At 34.8% G+C, this 21,699-nt stretch overlaps 1 protein-coding gene across 9 annotated transcripts in view; it reads right to left on the bottom strand.

Annotated features, from left to right (window-relative positions):
• The window catches only part of LOC5574062 (zinc transporter foi), a 120,574-nt gene that overhangs the window by 61,626 nt on the left and 37,249 nt on the right, over positions 1 to 21,699 (bottom strand). The window contains exon 1 of one of the 9 annotated variants that reach the window (XM_021841899.1): positions 912 to 1,040. The exons of the other annotated variants lie outside the window; for them this stretch is intronic. The gene's annotated coding sequence lies outside the window, so the exon portion shown is untranslated. Of the gene's footprint in view, positions 1 to 911; positions 1,041 to 21,699 lie in introns of those variants that run through there. 9 annotated transcript variants of the gene reach the window in all.

Genomic DNA, 21,699 nt, shown 5'->3' with positions numbered 1-21,699 from the left:
TCGTTGGTTGTTTGGAGGAGAATATTGATGAAAAGTGTAAGGTCAGGATGAGGACTCGAATTAGGACTTTATGATAACGTTGGTTCGATTTTCTGAGCATTAAAAATATCCGTACCAGCTGCACGATATACACACGCAAAAATAGTCAATTGGCAAATAAAGTTCTCAGTCAATAACTGTGGAAGTGCTTATAAGATGAGAAACAGGCTCTGTCCCAGTTGGGACGTAACGCCACAAAGAAGAAGAAGAAGAAGAAGAAGTAAATACAAAAAAGGACATATTACAATGCATTTTTTCATTTTGAGCTAACTATAACGGCATGTGTTATAGTAGTTGGGTAAAGGAAAGAATGTTGGTATGATATCCATTATAGAAACCGAGTATACCTCTGCATCTCCATGATGGTCACTGGAAAATGCTAGTTTAAGCTTTACATTATACAGATGCAATTTCGTAAGTGATTCGACTCATAGAACATGAAAGAGTTATCAATAGTTTTCGTAAGAACATGTGTATTAAAATAAACACTTCCTTGTCCTGTTTGTTGGAGTTTTTCTAGACTTCGCGGGGCATAAAGTAGCTTCGTGGTTATCACACAATGTACAGAATGAAAAATAGTTGAAAGACAGCTCTCAGTTAATAATCATACGAATACTATGCAGAACAGAAGAACTAGAATTAACAAAGGTTAATTATTCTGAGCAAATAACCAACAAAAGGTAAGATTTGAATCAAGATAACGAAATATATAACAATCAGATAGCATTCAATAAGAAAGCGTTTTCTGTACATTAACATGTAAAAATATAATTCAACATGCAGTAAAACACAAAACGAATTAATTACACTAACTACACTACTCGACATCCACAAGCATAAAAACGCGATTGTTGAAGTACTGAAGTACTCACTCAATTTCAGCCTCTCGAGTGCTATCCACTATAATTGCACTTCTCCAACTCACAGAAGCAAAAGAAAAAAAAACAACGGCTGAATTCCACGATAACGACAACCGTTCCTACTTACATCTACCACTCACACGAAACGCCGAACCACAATGAAACCCGGCGTTAACTACGGTTCTCCTTTATACGGCGAGCCGTTTAACGAACGGCTTTCTGAATGTTACGTTCCCGCAACGACGAAGACGCTACCTTAAATCATCATCAGCAAACAAAACGGACGCAGTGGTTCTCGTTTTTTATGCTTATATTCACCACTTATGACGTATGTAGTGTTGGTTATTAAGAAAAATTCCTTTGCCGCGAAATTAAGCAATGGCAAATAATATCCGACACCGAAAAATAAGAAGTCCAAACCTACAAGGTACCTTCCTATAGTTTGCAACGCGGGCAGAACCCCAAACCCTTGGCAGCGACCGACCGGCTTCATCAGCATGACGGCTACACTGCACATTGGGCCAGATCGCAAAATTAGGAGGAACAAATTATTTTGATTAAAAAGAAGATTTTTTTAGGGAAAAAATGTCTTCGGAAGAAAATTTACAATGCTCTACACAGCCCCTAAACCTTGATATTTCGAATAATATCATCAATTTTCAGTAGAAGAAATGTTTATACAATACTCCACTATTCTCTACAAATACGATATGAGCATAAGCATTGACTACCGTACTCTACTCTAGAAATACGGTTCACCATATAAACCACTAAATTGCACCTTTCAGATCCTATGAAAGTAGCTAAAATGAATGGATGGAATCTATTACCTTTTTCACCAACAGGCGTGTATCAACTAGTTATAAAACATCGTAGAAAACGTAACTTTAGTAGAATTCAAAACAAAAAAGTTATGGGCACAGTATCACTATTTCATGTACCACCCTACCCTAAATCTTTCGAAAAGCTAAGTACCGTTTTGTCTCAAATTCCGAACAGACTCATATTCCGAACACTCGGTTTTTGTATGGCGATGTGGTTGAAATGTTTCGCTGAAATATGTCACCAAATAACAAGAAAATGGCAGTCAATTGTAATTCAGTTTTAAGGGCTCCAATATAATTTATACCGCGGGAGTAAAGATGATTCACTAGTTTGAGATAAGTAGAACAAGCTGAGATTAATTTATTTGCCAAATTATTCATTTGAATACGATTTATTCGTGCTGTTCGGAATTTGAATCAAGGTGTTCGGAATATGAGACAGAATGAACACAGTGTTCGGCATTTGAATCAAAATGTTGTTTCATACTTTAACGTAAAAACAATACTAAAACTAATAAAATCAACATTATTATTGGTACATCCAACAGTTAACCGTTAGACTTTGCGAAGAAATTAAAATTTACACAAATATCAGCCAATTTATGCCAATCTGATGCATTTGAAGTCCCTGTTGGCCTTAAGTGTTCGGAATATGAGTCAAAACGGTACTTCAATATACAATGTTGATAAAAGCTTAATTTTGTTATACCAAATTAGGATGATAGTGTTGTCTAACACAGAACACCTAGATATAAGAATTGAATGTAATGTTTGGAATGATACTAGTAAAACAAAGGATGATGGTGCCTTTGACGAAGTTGATCAAAATTTCTAAAAACAAACACCTTTCATTAATGTTCGCTACCTTAAAAAGTAAAAAAGTTTGTAAAATATTCCCAATATTGGTATGAGACCACCCTAATATCTAATATTGTTATTTTTTTTATATATAACAATTTTGCCGAAGACACTTTAGCTCTAAAAATCATCTTCATAGACAAAATAATTTTTACCTCCTAATTTTGCGATCTGGCCCAATGTGCACTGTGTACGGGCTCCCGATGGCGAACAAAATGAAGGGAATAATTATGCAAAGGTTTGCAGAAACGGCGCACCGAACACCGAAAACGGCCGCCGTTTGACGGATTTTATGCTTTATTCGCGAGTTTACCCCTACGGTGGACGGTACCCTCGTCTGACTGACTGCCATACACAGTGCGGAAGGTTTGAGGAAAAAAAGGTCAAAAGTTCTTAGTCTTAGTTTAATATACACAACCATACATATACAACTTTTTTTGATTTTCTCTACACAATGATCAATTTTAAAGGGTTGGATCTGGGTTAATTATGGAACGATTTAAATAAAATTTTCATAATTCTTCAGACATAACATGAATTTTCACTTAATTTTTGAGTGTTTTTTGCAATATCAAGTTCGAAATAAAATTTCTGGATTTCCTTGGGAAGATTTTAACCATTTTATGCTAAGATCATACCCACTGTGCGGACGTTCTTGAGCCAGCAACAAAAAGGGTCCGTGTCGTCCCCTTGTGAGAGCACAGCGGAAATTTCTTAGAATCTCGTACAGACAAAGCGAAACGGAATGGTTCTCAAATTCGATTCACCGCACCGGAATGGTTCGAGGATGGAATTTACCCCATACAAGAAGCGGGCTTAAGGTGAAACAGCTTGGAATCCGGATTCTATTTTGTACCAAAATTTTAAAGGAATAAATGTCACAAACGATCCATCGAACTACAGTGGTCCAATTTCATAATAGTACAGGACACTGGCGTCACATCAAGTAAGTAAAAAACTATTAAATGATATATTGAATTTGAAATGCTTTATCTATATTGATGGCCATAGGTGTCATTTATTATTTAACAGTCATAAAATGTTTCCATTTACATTCATCTTTGGATTAATGGAAAAGTATTGATTTTATGCCTAAAATTCACCCAATCTCATATTCGTACACTTATCAAACTTATGAAACATACTACATTCAAAACTGAATTTTAATGCTCTAGTTGATTGCTCAAGTGCTATATTATGTTGTTCTTACGTTGTAGAGTTGTACGTTGTACGTTGTAAAATTATTAGAAATACCAGTTTTTCAATGATTTTTGCTATTAAATCCAATAATTCTAGCAATAGCGTTTATTTTTGTTGTAGGATTCAATCTAAAATATATATTCGTGAGCACTGAAAGAGTTTTGGTTAAAATATATTCAGATTAGAGAAATCATAAAAAGTGTTTTATCCCCTTGAGTTTAGAAAATTGTTATGTCATAACTTCAAAGCTCTTCTAAAATGCTATTTCCAATCAATGTAAACCAAGTTTTCGTTCTAAACAACAGTAAAAGGTTAATTTCAAACTTGACTGTAGAAAGAATCTTAAATAAGAACTTCATTTTACAACAACGTACCCTATACTATGCTGTACATACCTTCACATAATTGATGTAATCTCAATATTCAATAATTTTTTAATTCATATTCAAATTATACTCAAAAAAGGACTTTATTATGCGGTTCATTTATTTTATAATAAAATACAAAATATTCTGAGTGAGCGGAGAGTATTGATTGAATTTTTACTAGAATATGACCTGTTGTTTTCATCATTTCAAACAACGCATGTGTTGGGATTACGGCAATAATATTTATTCTATCAATCTCTATGATAATGTTTGGTAGTTAAAAATGAAAAAAAAAAATGATTGCGCAATTCTTAGATAGGAACATTAACTTTGGATTATGTACATCCATTTATATTAACGGATTATGTACATCCGTTATATTAACGTGTATTATATAAGATTGTGAAATATGGGATACCGATATCCACTCGTAAGTCCTCTTAAACTAATTATAAGTTTTTGAAACTCGTTCAGTATTAGTATTAATCATTATTAATGAAGTGAACTTGAAAAAATTACGTTATTGTTCGATTTGCTAGATTATTTTTAGCAAAAAACATTGAAAAAGTTGTATTTTTCTTAAATTTACTTAAGTTTCAAATATGTCTGCTTATATGTTTTCCAAATGTACTCTACTACATCTGAACAACGCAATGAAGATATTGAGCAATCATCTTGCACATAAAAAAATAGTTTTGAATGTTGTACGTTTGATTTTTGTTAGGTGTACGAATATGGGTTTGGCTCAATTTTAGACACAAATTCAATACTTTTTCCATTATTCCAAAGATTTTAGCGAATGAATAGAGTTTGTTATTGCCGAGCAATAGATGACACCTACGACCTTCGTAATTGATAAAGTATATCGAAGTCCGTAAATAATTTGATAGTTTTAAACCTACTTGATGTGGAAACAGTGCCCTGTACGAAAATGAGGTTGAGTCACTGTATAGTGTTCTTTGTATTATAGTCTGGTGCACTACCAGAAAGCTTAAAATAATAAGAATTGGTAATTGATAATGGTAATATTGGTAAAAATCTGTGTCGCATAAATATCGAAAAATTTTATTTTTAGATCAAAAAGAATTTTTGCAAACGTATTACATATGACTGTTTTTGGCATGTCAACAATTTTTGATTTGAACTTATTTTTCTTGAAGTAAGTTAAAGGTACATAATAGTTTCAAAAATATCAAAATACTTAAAAAATGCCCTGTACAGAATAAAGCTCAAATAAATACTTTGAAAATCCTGAATGTATCCATAAAGGAAATTATAACGACATATCTTTTAACAGCATTTTTTTTTTAATTCAAGATCAGAATTTTGAAAAATATTGATGGGTGTTATTTTAAATTCCAATGATTTTTATAAAAACAAGGTTAATACATAAGAAAATAAGTTGAGGAACTCTTGAAGAAGTTTTTGAAGTGATTTTAGAAATTAAATTAAATAAAAAAGTTGTTCACAAATGGATCTTTAGAGAAATTTCTACAATAATCGGTGGAGTAACTCTCAGAGCAGGCCCTGGAAGAAATCGTGGTGTAAGTGCCTAGAAGAGTTACTGAAGAAACCATTGCGGTTCATAATATCTGATGAATCCTTAAAAACTTCGTAGGCCCTAGAAGAAAAAATCATAAAGAAATCATTACAGTTCGTACTGAATTATAAATCCTTAAAAACTTCGTGGTTACTTTTTTGGATATTTTGCTGGATGAATTCAAGAGAAACAATTCTTCAGTATATTCTCTGGGAATCCGATGAGCAATAAATAAGAGATATCATAGTGGAATCTCTGATTGAATGCATGAAACATTCATGGATAAATAAAAGAAGGATCTCTGGTGGAATGTTTAGGAAAATCCAGGAATCAATGGAAGCACTCGTTGAAAACCTCTCGAAGTATTCCTGAACTGCTCAGAAACTCAATGCAGAAAATCCAGTGTGAACCTCTGGACCAATTCCTGGAGAAGCTGGTGAAAATTAGGAAAGAATTCCAAAAGAATTGTAGGAGGAATGCTCATTTCGAAGATGTTCTCAGAAGAATTTCTGGAAGAATTCTTAAATTAATTTAATAAACAAACACGACAATCATTCTTCCCGGAACTCTTATTTAAATAATTTTCAATAATTTTAAACCGGAATTTTTGAAGAAATTTCTGAAGCTATCCTCAGAAGAATCCACGACAAAAATAAAATTGAAAGCGGTTCCTCCACAAACTCGACAGACGTGCAACTTCTGCACGTTTTCTTCAACAAGTTTTGGACATTAAAAACTACCATCTGCGGGCTTTTGTTTTACCATGTAACGTGTACATATAAGAAATTTTGAATTTATATGAAGGAATTTTTGGAGTGATTCCTGAAGAAATATTTTGCGTATTTCATAGAGTCACTTTCTATAAATTCTTTTTCTTGGTCCACACTGGGATAGTCAAGTGCGTTAATGCTTTAAGAACACATCGGCAGTTATAAACTGTCGTTTTCGCATTCGTATATCGTGTGGCAGGGAAGTTGATATTCATATGTCTATGGAAGTCAAGGAAATTTTTATTACCTATCATTCCGTCCAAGCAAATCGAGTTCGTTCAGCGTGCGTCTTGTAAGTGATATAATATGTACATCAGCTTGTGCGTTTTTGTTGACGGAGTTGAGATTTGTTTGTGGTTGCTCAGTCAAGGATGGATTAGCGATTGGTGAGCTCGTTCAATGCCTTTTTTTAATGAGTAAAACATGATAACAACAATATTATATTTATTACTATGTTCCATAAATGATTATTTATCATGGTCTAATTCATAGGTTCCCAAACTTTTTGGTTGCGCGACCCACCTAGCAAACAACCGTATTCCTTGCGACCCACCAGTGTGAAATTGTTCAGAAACAGTTTTGTACTGAAACTGCTGAGGTCACTTCTGACTTTATTGGGAAATGGATTCGTTCAAAAGACGTAATTGATATTGACATGCACTATGCTTTATTATTTACATAGAAAACTCTTATAACAACACTAGAAATTGTTTGAATGTCTCGAACTGAGTCTATTCTCGCAAAACTTCTTGATTAAGTCAAACCTCCATGAGTCGATGTTCCATTTCTCAATATTGACTCACGGGATAAATATTTGGATTCTAATCGAAGTTGCATGCACCTCAGATTTTTATTTTTTTCACCCTGAAGGTTTCTTTCACACCCTGAAAGTTTGAAAATGTTCTGTCGGAGAAATTTATAAATTTTCAAATTTAAGGCTTATTTTAAACACTTAATTTAAGAAAAGTCAATTTTGCAGCTGAAGCTTTCTCCGACAGAATATTGTGTATCCTTCCAACCACAAAATCTCAGCGCAAAAAATTAACGCGTTCATAGAAATATCGGAGGAGTATCGAGGTTCGATAAAAAATTGAGATTTTGACACCGTGAACCATACTAAAAATTTAAAAATTTATGAGTACTATGATGTTCCTCACAAACAGCTGAAAACAAAAATACTTGTTCCATTACTCGATATTTCCATGGGCCGATAATCCATTCGACTCATGGAAGTTTTACTGTACAATAAGTATGGTTTATTTAGAAAGACCAACCAAAGAAGGCTGTTAGTGGTTCTATTGGTGTCCTGAGATTTTTGACGACCCTTGCTTTAATAATTATTCAAATGTTTTAGCCTAAGATATTAGACTTAGATCTAAGCTGCACAATAGTATTGGTAATGCCAAATGACCCTATGGCTGATCCCTGAAAGAAACTGTTTAAGTGATTAAGTAAGAATATGATTAATAAATTCCAAGCAGTGGCTAAAGTTTTAGGAAACTTTAGCCACTGCTAAAAAAAAAAACTTTGGAAATATATTGATATTTTAGATTTTTTTCGCGACCCACCAAAGACTGGCTCACGACCCCCCAGGGGGTCACGACCCACAGTTTGGGAAACTATGGTCTAATTACTTATCAAAGTGAATCCTGGGACCCAACGATCCTCCTCATTAACAAAACTCCCTTCCAGTAACCTTTGTGGATATGCAGGGGTAAACACGGTCTTCAAATAGCAAAGGTTACTCATTAAAATTCCTTCCCCCAATCCCACCTATCTGCAAGGACGTGGCGCGCGCCGTTATTGACCCTGTATAAATAGATGCACTGAAGTAGTTCATGGCCAATCCCAGCCGAAATTCTCCCATTTGGTAGTGGAACGTGCCACCTGAGCCGACTTCCTGAATGCTATGCTAAGCTTGTTCATTTGTTTTATTGCAACACTCACTGAAAATCCACTCGTAAAAATATTAGGAACATCGAATAAAGATCAGTCCGTTACCACAAAAATTTTACGCGCAATATCTACAAGAACAATAAATTCTGCAACAACCACACTCACCACAACTGTAACTGATGCACTCATACCATCAGTGTGTCGCTTAAATACCTCCGATTATCATCCAATGAGTAACACTCACAGCATACACAGCTCTCACGCTCAGGCGCGCGCATTCGAAGTCAAAGCCCCCCCTATAGGGAGAGTCCCTATCCCTATCTGCCATGTATATGTACAATTCATGCTTTCGTTAGTCAACGGAACTAATATTAGTTAATCGTCATCAACATTCCCTTTGTCATTGTCATTTTCAAAGATAAGCATGAGCTGACTGGATGAATGATGATGATGATTCAGTTCCGTTCATTGTGAAATCATCATAGTCACAATGACGAATGAACTAGATGAGCAGGTAGTCGGTTTTAGAATTTCAGGAACATTTTAATACATTACAACCACACTCTACAGGGTCCGTTATGGTGACGATACTATCAAATTTGTCACTATAACTATAGCACTGTTTTCAAGTGATAAATCATTTTTAATTATTAATATTTTAAACGCTTTTTTTTAATTTGGAAATTTATTTAAAATTTTAATTTCAGAAATCAAAGATCGCATTGGTTTCGAAAAAATGTAAAATTATTATGGTTATTTTCCACTTAAACTAGCTATAACCAAGACGCTGATAGTGCTTATCGTCAATACACCGGGTAAACAAAAATGACGAAAATAATATCGCCTGCCCCTAAATGGTACTACTCCAAAGCCTACTACTACTTTACTACGATGAACATTTATCGTGAATGACTTTACTGATACGATTTTTTTTTAGCTGTGTCAACGTATTGCAACTGCGGTGGAACCAACGATGTTCTAGTTCATTTTACTACTTATTAATTGATTCTGCTACTGCTGATTGATGATGGTGCACTCACAGACAAACGGACAAGTTCTGAGCGATAGGTAAGTTTCATCCAAGTCGCAACGGAAGTCTGTGGCATGTGCAAGTTTTATACAATGTTGCGTGCAACTTGTGTTCAACTATTTTCTCGACAAAATGCGTCATCCGTAAATCTGTGGAAGCCAGTCGCAGTCGAAAATCGCTGACGCAATGGCGGTGTTGTGCAAATTAGCAAACTTACCGGAATGACGGCGCTATTGGGATACGGGCGAAAAGCGAGTACCGTAAAATAGGGTAACTTCGATAGTTTTTTTTTTCGGAACAAATTCTGGTATCTTAGTTATCGATTTCCGTTGAAAGAATGCATGACGATTCATTTTGAATACTCCTACAACTTTTCATATAATAAAAAGTTGATTTCAGATTTTGGGGAAACGTGCATAATGGAGATTCACAATCAAATTACTCTGTGGAACGGGATTGGAGAATGATGCTTTTATAATCGTAATAAGTATATTTCGAATTGAAACGAATGAACTGCGTGAAGTTTACAGTTGCATTGCATGCATAATTGCGTAGTCCAATGCATACCTGAGCAATTCTCGCTGAATCTAGGCCGTCATCGTTAGAATTCAAATTTTGTGTCACTGATCGCTAGTTTTCGATAAAACCTAAGGGTGGTCCTTTCTGTTTTCTCAAATTGGTACGCTTGCAGTTTTCAAAAAAAGCTCTTTTTTTATATACCGTTAAGTCACCAGTCACCGTGCGGCCTCCATTCACCGTGCACATATACAAAATCCTACAGAATATTCATAGAATTTTCACAAATTATTCTTTTGTCAGCAAAATAAGATAAAACTGATGAAACGAAGTAGTTCTTGTAACAAAGCATTTTGAAAAACTTAGTTTATGTAGTCAAAATCATGTGAATTCTGTTTGATAATGAGATTTATCAACACTCCTAGTAGAAACGCCAAAAATTCACATTTTTCATTTTAACGATAGAGTATGAAATTTTTCAAAATTTCAGCTAGTTTTCATTGTGGATTCTATTAGTAAGATGTATTTCATCGTATGAGCAATGACATTTTATGCAAATTAGAATTTTTTATTGTTTTTCAGTCGAATGGATCCTTTTCAATATATATGGTTCCTATTACCGTGCATTAGTGTAAAATGAATGAAATCATTCGATAATATTAAATTTGTTGTTATGTGGTCATTGAACTACTTAATATTTAGTTTTTGAGCGAGCATGGAATGGTTTGGACAATACAGTCAAACCTCTTATAACGATTTTAATGAAAAAAATTATTTAGCCAATTTTTAAACTTTTTATTGTAAACGAAGATATGAATACTCTTAAAAATTAGTGCGCACACTACTAGCAACAAAGTTGCTCCATCAACAACGTTTTTTCAAGATACAAAATTAAATCATGACGAAAACTATACGCACGGTGAATGGTGCACCAGCGTGCACCGTAAATGGTGACATAGAACGGTACGAGGCGACCTTAACATGACATGTTCAAACATAATTTTTGAGTAATTTTTGTTATGCATCACTAGTTTTAGATTTTTCCCTGAATTATTATATAATTGCACGCTAGGTAGTGGTATTCTAGTTCGTTTCAAATTATTTGGGAAAGTTATATAATTTTATGAAGTGCAAAGTTTTCTTAAATGCACGGTGAATGGGAGCTTGACGGTATATAGGGTATTTCTTCACGTGATATGTCTCATATTTCACTTGGAACACATAGCAAACATAGTGGCATCGTATAGAGAAAGGATATAGCTTCCATTTAAAATTAAAAAAAAAATTGGCGGCCATTTTAAATTTGGCCGCCATCTTGAATTTTGTTAGAAAAATCGTTTTTTCACCATTAGCTCGTTTTGAATTCTGGGATCACCATCAGAAAGCTGAGGAAAAATTGCTACAGAAACTAGGTGAGCAATGGTATTTACCCTATGAAATGAACGATTTTCTAAATCATGTTCTACGATTATGACGTATAGTGCAATCAATGCAAACATTATTTTTTGTACAACAAAGAAACAAGTTTTCAATCGTTGGTGTTTCATTCGAGTCGAGTGAAGAATAAGAGTATTATTTTGAGTGATAAAATATGGCGGCCATCTTGGATTTTGACGCTATCTTGATTTTAATAATGAGAATGAATTTTTCACCTTGATAGCACTTAGCATGTCGAATTCAGAGGCTACCAATAAAAACAAGTTTACGTATACTCGTCTTATTATTACTCTTTATTTTCCTGACGTTACGTCCCTACCGGAACCGAGCCTGATACTCAGCTTTATTAGTCATAAATACAGGTTATCAAATAGGAATTTTCTTTTATAATGTGATTTTTAACAACAGAATAATTCTTCGTCATATCTATCAGTAATAATGAATTAATAAATTTATTGAATAAAAACCATCCAAAAATATTGATTGAAATAAACAAACATTGTTTTACCATATGCATTTTTGTCATTGAATGAAGTTTATAAAATGCGCGTTGGGACATTAGTAAGTTTTGTGGTAATATCTGTAGATTTAACGTACGCCAAAAGTGCATTAATTAAGAATGGAAATCCTAAATTTTTAAGCAAAAAAAAAATCCTTGATTTTCTGAACCATAAAGTATCGTTTTTACTACCGCCCAACATGCATGTGAAAAATAGCGAAATTGAAAGATGAGAAGCAGGCTTCGTACTAATGTGGACGTAATTTCGAAACACAGGTTATCATCTTAAGGTTGGAAAATATGGTGGCCATCTTGGATTTAGACGCCATCTTAGTTTTTAGCATTTGAATGGTTTTTACCATCTCAATTAATTGAACTATAAGGCCTCCATTAAAAAACAATCAGATTCTTTATTTCTAATCTTATTTCAGCTGTTCAACTGATTGTTCATTTCTATCTTTGGTTTAAGACCAAATAAAGGAAAGAATTAATACTATTTTTCAAATCGAAGATATGCAGAACAATCATTCAGATAGCAAATGAGCGTTAAAAATCCTACTTGATAATTTGTTTTTGAAGCTAGTTAAGCTGAGGGGCTGGTTCTGTTCCAGTAGGGACGTAATGTCAGGAAGAATAACAAGAAGAAGAGTAAGTGAAACGGTAGCATTAAAATTCAACATGTTGAGTGCTAACAAGGTGAAAACTCATTCTACTGCTTAAAACCAAGATGGCGCCAAAATCCAAGATGGCCCCCAGATTTTATCACTCAAAATAATACTCTTATTCTTCACTCGACACGAATAAAACACCAACGATTGAAAACTTGTTTCTTTGTTGTTCAAACATAATGTTTGCATTGATTGCACTCGCCATATACGTCAAAATCGTAGAACATGATTTAGAAAATCTTTCATTTCGTAGGGTAAACACCATTGTTCACCTATTTTCTGTAGCCTATCTTACGCAATTTTTCCTCAGCTTTCTGATGTGGATTTCAGAATTCGAAATGAGCGGTGCGCTAATGGTGAAAAAACGATTTTTCTAACAAAATTCAAGATGGCGGTCAAATTTAAAATGGCCGCCAAAATGTTTTCAACTTTACACGGAAGCTATATCCTTTCTCTAAACGATGCCACTATGTTTGCTATGTGTTCCAAGCAAAATTATGAGACATATCACGTGAAGAAATACCCTATATTTATCAAAAAATGGGTTTTTTCGCAAACTGTTTAGCTAGCTGGCTTACGATTGGTCCTCCAATTTGAGAAAACCGAAAGGACCGCCCTTAAGTTTTATCGAAAACAAGCGAATCAGTGACATAAAATTGGAATTCTAACGATGGGATCCGATGGCGGCCTGGTTTCAGTGAGAATTGCTCACCTCTAGGCGTTTCCGACTATGATTTACAACAATTTCTCCAATTTGTCAAAAAAGGTTTTACGCTAAGAGATTTGAGAATGAATTCAATTAGGCTGTCAAGAATATGCAACGAGCATTTCAAAACTTCATAGAACAGATACTTTTTAAGTGTTTAAAAAATAATAAAATCCCATCAATTTTTGATATTTGAATATTAAAGCTCAAATGTTCATGATTCCAACGAAAATATCTCGGACGTGAAGCGGCATACTAAGAGTCGTTACTTTTGGATTCGTTTTGCTGAACTGATTAACAAAAAAGTGTATAATTTCATTGGATACGTTGTGGGTTCCGCACTATCAAAGTTACCCCGTTATACGGTAAGTGATTTTTATTGCCTGGATTTTGATTTTCTCTAGAGGTGGGAGTTGCCTGCAGCAGTCCAACTTATCGCAAGGCCGTTTGTTTATTGTAATTCTAGCCTGTTACCGCGCGCGCCAACACTGATGAATGAAACACGCGCGCCCGGGATAATGTAAACCATGTTGTACTATACCTACATGCGGAATATGCCGCGAATAGCTAACCGTAGGTCATGCTGATGCCTTATACTGTACATACGTATCGCTAGAGGGCAAGGATTTGTTTAATCGAAGACTCAACAACAAACCACCACCCAAAGCTCCGTGGAAAAGCTTGGATAATTGTTCGTGCGAAAGCTTGGGGCTGGCTGCTGATTGGATTGTAATGTGATAGGGCAGGAGTTTGCTTTTGTTGATTTAATAGTCAGCACAATTTACGTAAGAGATATGCGAATAGGAAAGTGCGATTCCAGCAATGAGGTACTATTACCATATTGCACTACGATGTCACTGGAACATGACTTGATTCCGAGTTAGTGTTTTATTTGCTTCTTCTTCTTCATCAATTTTCGAGAAAACTTTCATTACGAATAAATCTTCGTCCTTTAGGATTCGAACCCACGATCATTAGTTTGGTATTGACGAATAGCTGCGCGTTTACCGCTGCGGCTATCAGGGCCCCTTACTTATTGTTTCTAATCATTGTAATTCATAATTTTAAAAATGGCTGAAGACGAAGCCAAAACATATATTATATTGTTGCTTGTACCTTTTTTATAAGATTTGGGCCTTTGAAGTGTTGAAATTTGATTCCATACCTACAATGAGAAATAAGAAAAAAAAATGATGAGTTAAAATACAAAAAAATAGTAATTTTATGTATGTATGTATGTAGTATGTATGTATGTAGGTAGCCACCAATCCTTGCTTGAGTCTTGCTCTGCATGCGGCTCCACTCAACAGTAAGGTCAATTTTTATTACCAATCTGCATTCAACATATCGCTGTATGAAGGGCCAAAAGGGGGGTGGCGGACCCGTAAGTAGAAACACTTACGCGAAACCCGCGGGAAATAGAGAATCTCCTTCCAGCCATATGATCCAACCGATTGAGTATTAGAATTTGCAATACTTGTCGAGCTTTCCACGGAAAGGTTTGTTAAAAGAAGGGCGCGTCAAATCTGTTACAACTGTTGGAGAGAAAAGTACTAGAAGCGAACGACTAACACTTTTCCTCCTGACTCCGATTGGCACTCCACTTCATTGTCCAGTTGTAAATTCAATGATGCCCTGATGCCCCCTCCCTTCCCAGTAGATTGTCAATGTTATATAGTATAATAATGTGATGTAAATATAATATAGTATATGAAAAACATAATATTATATAACAAAGCATAATATAATACAATGAAACATAATATAATCCAATATAGTATTTATAATCCGCCAACCCAGTATCCTGAAATTGATTAATGCCATAAGTGTACGCCGAACAGGGCATATAGTAATAATTCCATATAAAAAAGTGTAAAACCAAGGTTCGCGTCACGATCAGTACCTCCACTTCCTTGTCCTGTTGCAACTTGAATGTTGCTTTGGTGCTCCGTCCCTTCCATTATATTGTTATATAGTAAATAGTATTAAAATATGAAATAACTCAATACAATCTAATGTAATATGATATATAAATTATAATATATTATAATAAAACATAATATAATATTATAAAATACGCCAACTGTATCTAAGTATCCTTAAAATGACTAATGCTTGAAGTGTACGCTAGACAGGGCCGATAGTAATAATTCCAAATAAGAATCCTGTAAAAACGAAATTCGCGTCTTATTCAAGAACTCCAATTCATTGTTGTGAGTTGCATCTTTAATCTTGCCCTGATTCTCCTTCCGTTCCCAGTTTATTGTCACTATAATACATATGTATAACAATAATATAATGAAATATAATATAACATTTTAAAATAATATACGCGAATCACAGTACACCCGATTCTGTTCTTGCACGGGTGATGTGCATCTTGCAACAAAAAAAAAAAAAAAAAATTCAGTTCAAAATTTTGGAAACCGTGCAAAACAAAGTAACATAATTTCTCGACCTTTCATGAACAATAAAGGTTTTGTCAAAAAAAAAAAAAAAAAATATATATATATATATATATATATATATATATATATATATATATATATATATATATATATATATATATATATATATATATATATATATATATATATATATATATATATATATATATATATATATATATGGAAACTTTTTTTTTCACGGCCGTGTAAAAAAAAATCCGTGCGAAAACAGAATCGGGTACTGTTAATTATAAAAGCCATGGAACACAGTGGAATAAGAAGATTATCAAGGCGCAACAGGATCTGAAGAATGTGCTATGTGGCCAAAGATAAGGATGGCAGTCATGATTCAAGTAAATTGGCTAAATATCGTGTACGAAGTTTCATATAGATAATGGTGCAGAACTTAAGCAATAATAAATTAAAAAAAAAACTAATTAATAATAAATTATCAAATTAACCAAAAATAAATAACAGTAAATATTATATCAATATTATGTCAATCACGTCCAATATGTCCACACAACACGTAAGTTTCAACAGCTATTTAAAATCCAACATTCGGTTTTATTAAAGACATTTATACAAACTCCTTCCAACGTGGTGATCCTATAGTATGAATGCTGAAATTAAGAATATTTGAGAATATCATTGTAAATCAAATAGTATAAATATCCTGTTCTTCCGTTGAATTGAAATATAATATATTTCATTTTCATTTTCATTTTCATTTTGCAGCGTTTGGTGGGGCAATGAGAGCGCAAGTCAGTCCAAAGCCGGGGGCAGGGATAGGTAATGGCCGTAATAGTCTATGCGGACCACTTGAACACCATCGGAAATGATAGGAAGGGTTGGGGTAGGGTATAGGAAATTGGAGAAGACTTGACACAGTAATGCGATTAATGCTGCAAAATGTAAATGTGCTGAGAGCAATTTAATTTAAGTTTTGAAGTTTGGTTTGTTTGATTAAAATTTCAAACAATTGTACTAGTAAGAAAGAATGAACTGATCGCTTTATATAAATTTAATAAACAACAAAGTAATAACAATATGAGAGTGATGCTAAAAACTGCTGATGGCACGATGCGACGCTTTAGGAGCTTTTGATAATGATTGAACATTACTATAAAGAACGCAATTCAATCGATGGTGACAACTTTACAAACTTTATCTGTTTTTATCATGTACAGATATAAAATTATAATTCAGTTCACTGATTGGCGGTGCTGATTTATATAAAAATATTTGATATTATTAAAATGAAATGTGTTACTTACTCATGATGGTCATACTTCCCTGACCAGATTTTTTCTGTTTTGAGCATCCTTTTCGAAGCTATTCTATCCAGTTATCCATTGACTGCTTACAATTCTGAAATTATTCTTATTGTGCATGCTCATGCATTATATTAGTAATGATCATAATCATGCAACAGATAAGAAGGTGAGAAAAAGAGAATTAGGAACAGTGATTAGTTATGAATAATTATGTAGTTTTGTTAGAATAATAAACAATTAAACAGCACTAATGAATAGCTTAAAAAATGACATTACAGCATAGCTGAGCCTTTCGGATCATAAGACCGATGTATAAAAATAATTTGTTTCGAAATTGTCCGCGTGGTCTTCTAGTGCCCCTATTAGATCAGAATCAGTCATAGACATACATACCGAATGCTCGCCATGACCCTATGACCAACATTTGTATATGTATAGCCTTAGCTGATGTGGCTTTTCTAATAGGTAGTTCTTTCACTCATTGATTGTCTTCAAAACCTTTTCAAGTATAGAAAATTGATTTTATTTCATTTATTACTACATTGAAACTACATTGTACTTGTTGACTATTAGGTATTATTTTATGTTTAGCACTATTGATATTATCAAGGCCAGAATTCCCAGTGAGTGAAGAATTTTATAGTACTAGAACACCATAGAAGATCGCTAAACATTACCTAATCATGGAACGGCTTTTTGCTCTATTATTTTAAGTAGATGCTATTGATCTCCCTTTGCTCCTATCCGCAACCCGGTGCACGCGCCCTGTTGGTTTTCGAAAACCTCGTAGAAGATTACAAACCGTCAATGGCATTCCCAATTACTACCCCACATTGCACATTCAAGGGTCTGACTGTGCTCCTAACCCACCCTCAGTTTGTAATCTTCTCGCCAGATTGAAATTATATTTTCCCGAAGTGAAAGTAATTTTGATGAGTGATAGCCGTACTATGCAGTAGTTTAACCAGAATCTTTAGGTCAGAAGACAAAATCTAAATTTTGTAATAAAAAGGTTGCCATTGCTTTGAAATTCACCCAACATCTTATCAAAGCTACTAACAACAGCGATCAATTATCAAAACTCATCGCTCCCTGGAAAATATAATCCCAAGCCCAGGGCTATATATAATAGTATAAATATCCTGTTCTTCCGTTGAATTGAAATATAATATATAATATAAAAATTAGTATTGAAAATGCAAGGAATTATTGATTATTATTGATGAATTGTTGATAATTTTGGATAAATTTCACCTTGATGCGGAACAAACAATGATACTGATATTATTTTGTTAGTTGTGTTTAGAAGTGTACCTTTTCATAAAAAAAAACAAGTTCATATGCTATCTACGCAGAAGACTGAAAATGTACACAGTATAATAGACTAAATAGAAGGGAATATTTTACGTTCCAAGAGTATAAAATTTCAATTAAATAGACAAAAGCCTACGTTATGTGTGTATTCACCATCATCCTTGCTTGATTTTTGCTGAAAGAAATTTGATCATAAAAATGAGAAACCGTTTGTCCCGAAAGGAATAAATAACGATGTTCTGGTATCCAGTCACTCGTTTTGCTATATTTAGCCATATAAAACATAACAATATTTAACCATATAAATATAAATGGCAATATTTACCCATATAAACATAACACAGACCATATAAAACATGGGAACAAATATATGTTGAAATCATCATAACGACGACTTCTGTTAACTACAAAAAGCGAAGATATTACTTCATGGTGGAATGCTGTGAAAGTTTGATAAGAAAAACGTAAATGCGATTACAGAGTTACTCGATTGAACAGGAATGATTTTGATTAAAATTTTCGATCCATTTACTCAACGACTGGGATTCCGTAGAAAATTATATTATTATTAATTATCTTCTTAATAATGGCTTTTCTTGCTTGTCGTATTTGCATACTAATCAGATAAGATGTTAAAATGCATGCGCAATAAAAATAAGTCGCTTCTTTGAAATAATACAATTCAAATAGGAAAAGAAAAACAAACAAATACTTAGCTTTTTATAGAATGACACTGGCATCTCTGGCATCATATTCTCGTGAACCTGTAACACACATAACAGGTTCGTGTGTGTAACCGGCATGCCCCCCCGCCTTCTCAGCCATGCACTCGAACGATCCAACGCGTTGCAACGGTCGCTCATTTCATCCGCCAGCACTGACTCCACTACTAAAGAAAATTACACACACGCACATATAGCATCACAGGCATGTTTCATCAATTCGTAATTGTTGCCAGAAGCCAGTTGCACTTTACCAAATAGGGGGAATCAACACTATCAAAATGTACCAACAATTCAATAACTTTTCATCATAACGCTAAGCCGCATAAACACAAATCAGTATTTTCTATATGCCTTTCCATTGATCATCATCATTATTGAATGAACCCGCTAGTGACTTCTCACTTTCCACCCTTCTTCTTCTTGTATCGTACGTATGCGTGTATGTATTTCGGATCACTTTTGCCTTCGTTCATCGCACTACCACACCTAAGATTTTTTTTTCATCACATCGTAGCCACACAAATCGCGGCGTCACACAATTTTTTTCCCAATTCCTAATCGTTTTTCTTGAATCACTTTTAAATTGCTTTCTTTTCTACAATATGTAACTTCACACCTGATCCTGCACGTATGAACAAGCACATTTCTTCGATAAAACACTTGGGATAACAAGCCAAATTGATTCCGACAAACCGCAACACGTCTCCTCGTGACTGACAACCAACGTACACTCGAAATAGTAATTTTATGAATATACACAAAAGCGTATTGTCTCAAATTCCGAACAGACTCATATTCCGAACACTCAAATTTTGTTTAGCGATTCGGAGGAAATATTCAAATGAAATATGCCGTCAATTTTCCAAGAAATTGCGGCCAACTGCAACTGGATTTTATAAATGTCGTCAAAGCTGTAAATTGGAAGTTGTAGTGATTCTGTAGTTCGAGTTTAGTAAAACCAGCTAAAATGATTTAACATTCTTTACTCCCTTACTTGAAATTTGCTTCGGAAGCCGAGAAGCTTTACGGTTCACTTGTGCGAGCGTGAAAAGATATTCATGTTCAGTCGAGGATGGGTTACCAATTGGTGAGCTCGTTCCATGCTTACGATAACACATTTTTTTCGTATTTTATAAATCTTCTACCAAAAACTCTCGAGACAGAAAGGCAAAACTAGTTTTAAGTAAGTCATGTTTTCTCCTTATTCATCGATCAAAGGTAACTCCCAGATATTTTGCCTTTTTTACTAAAATACACTCTTCCCGTGGTGATTGTGAAGATGCAGAGGTATTCTCGGTCTCTAGAAGCAACAATCATTACACCCTAACATTCCTTTCCCATCCCAACTGACTGTAAGGATCTGGCCAGCGCCGTTATTGATCAATAATATGAGATATAAAATGTTCAATTCGAGAATAAGCAGAAAGTACCATCCCTTTACCATTTGGATCGAAGTGCAATTCCTACCAGTACTTCTTCTTTCTGGCGTTACGTCCCCACTGGGACAGAGCCTGCTTCTCAGCTTGTTCTTATGAGCACTTCCACAGTTATTCACTGAGAGCTTACTATGCCAATGACCATTTTTGCATGTGTATATCGTGTGGCAGGTACGAAGATACTCTATGCCCTGGGAAGTCGAGAAAATTTCCAACCCGAAAAGATCCTCGACCGGTGGGATTCGAACCCACGACCCTCAGCTTGGTCATGCTGAATAGCTGCGCGTTTACCGCTACGGCTATCTGGGCCCCTAATTCCTACCAGTTACGTTCAATCACGGACTAGCAACCATTTGCATGTACAGGCTTCTATCAAAGACTTGGCTTCGATTAACCTAAGTTTTAGGTTAATTATCACTTGTCGAACTGAAAATGAAAAAAATAATTCCTTCAGTATTGATGAACGGTCCTTTTTTCAAAATTTGAACAAACTATAAGCTTTGTCATGCTCCTAAAATAATGGGTTAAAAATAACTGAGAACTGTGATTTGTCACTCTACTCGGCAGCCCACTATAGCTATAGCTTAGCACGCAATCGGATCATTACCGTCACATTAGTAAATAGTGAAACCTCGCGCACCTGTTACTAGCATTGTGAGCGTCAACCTCAATTTCAAAAATCTGCAGCCGAAAGCCGGCATTTTGTTTGCTACCTTTTTATTTATCCATTAAAACTAATAGATTTATGGCGTGCACTGCCGAGGTGTTGTTCACAACACCTACACCGGGACATGAACCATACCGGGGTCTTCCTGAAGTGTCGTGTTTGACATCCATCTAAACGCGTCAACCAGCATCCCGAATCAAAAATAATTCATTAATTGATTTCGAGATCGGGTGCCGCTGCTGCTGTGGGAAGCAGAGCTTGACAGCTTTCGATCAACAATGGTAGGGTATTGTTTGGCAGCGAATTCCGCTACTGGCTAGTTTAGCCAGTAGTCAATCGGAACTAATTGAAATCAACTGCGGCAGTATCTAATGGACAGAGCTCAATCAAAGCTGATGTCATGAAGAGCAGTGGTGAGCGATCAATGGCGGGTGGGTTTTGGTTGGGTGCTACGATAGATGTTCACTTGAAAAGATGGTGACTTGTAGGAGAAAACATGGGACAAGCATTGGTATCCGTAACCGGAAACACCTGTGAATCTCCACGGTTATCAGGGTTGCTCTAGGGTTATCTAGTATTCTTCAGCAATTTCTCCTAGAATTTTTTTTTAATGATTCCTCTG

The sequence above is a fragment of the Aedes aegypti genome, chromosome 2 (genome assembly GCF_002204515.2).
Source record: "Aedes aegypti strain LVP_AGWG chromosome 2, AaegL5.0 Primary Assembly, whole genome shotgun sequence".
NCBI lineage: Eukaryota > Metazoa > Arthropoda > Insecta > Diptera > Culicidae > Aedes > Aedes aegypti.
The sequence above is the reverse complement of the archived record's forward strand: the minus strand, read 5'-3'. Positions and strand labels throughout refer to the sequence as shown.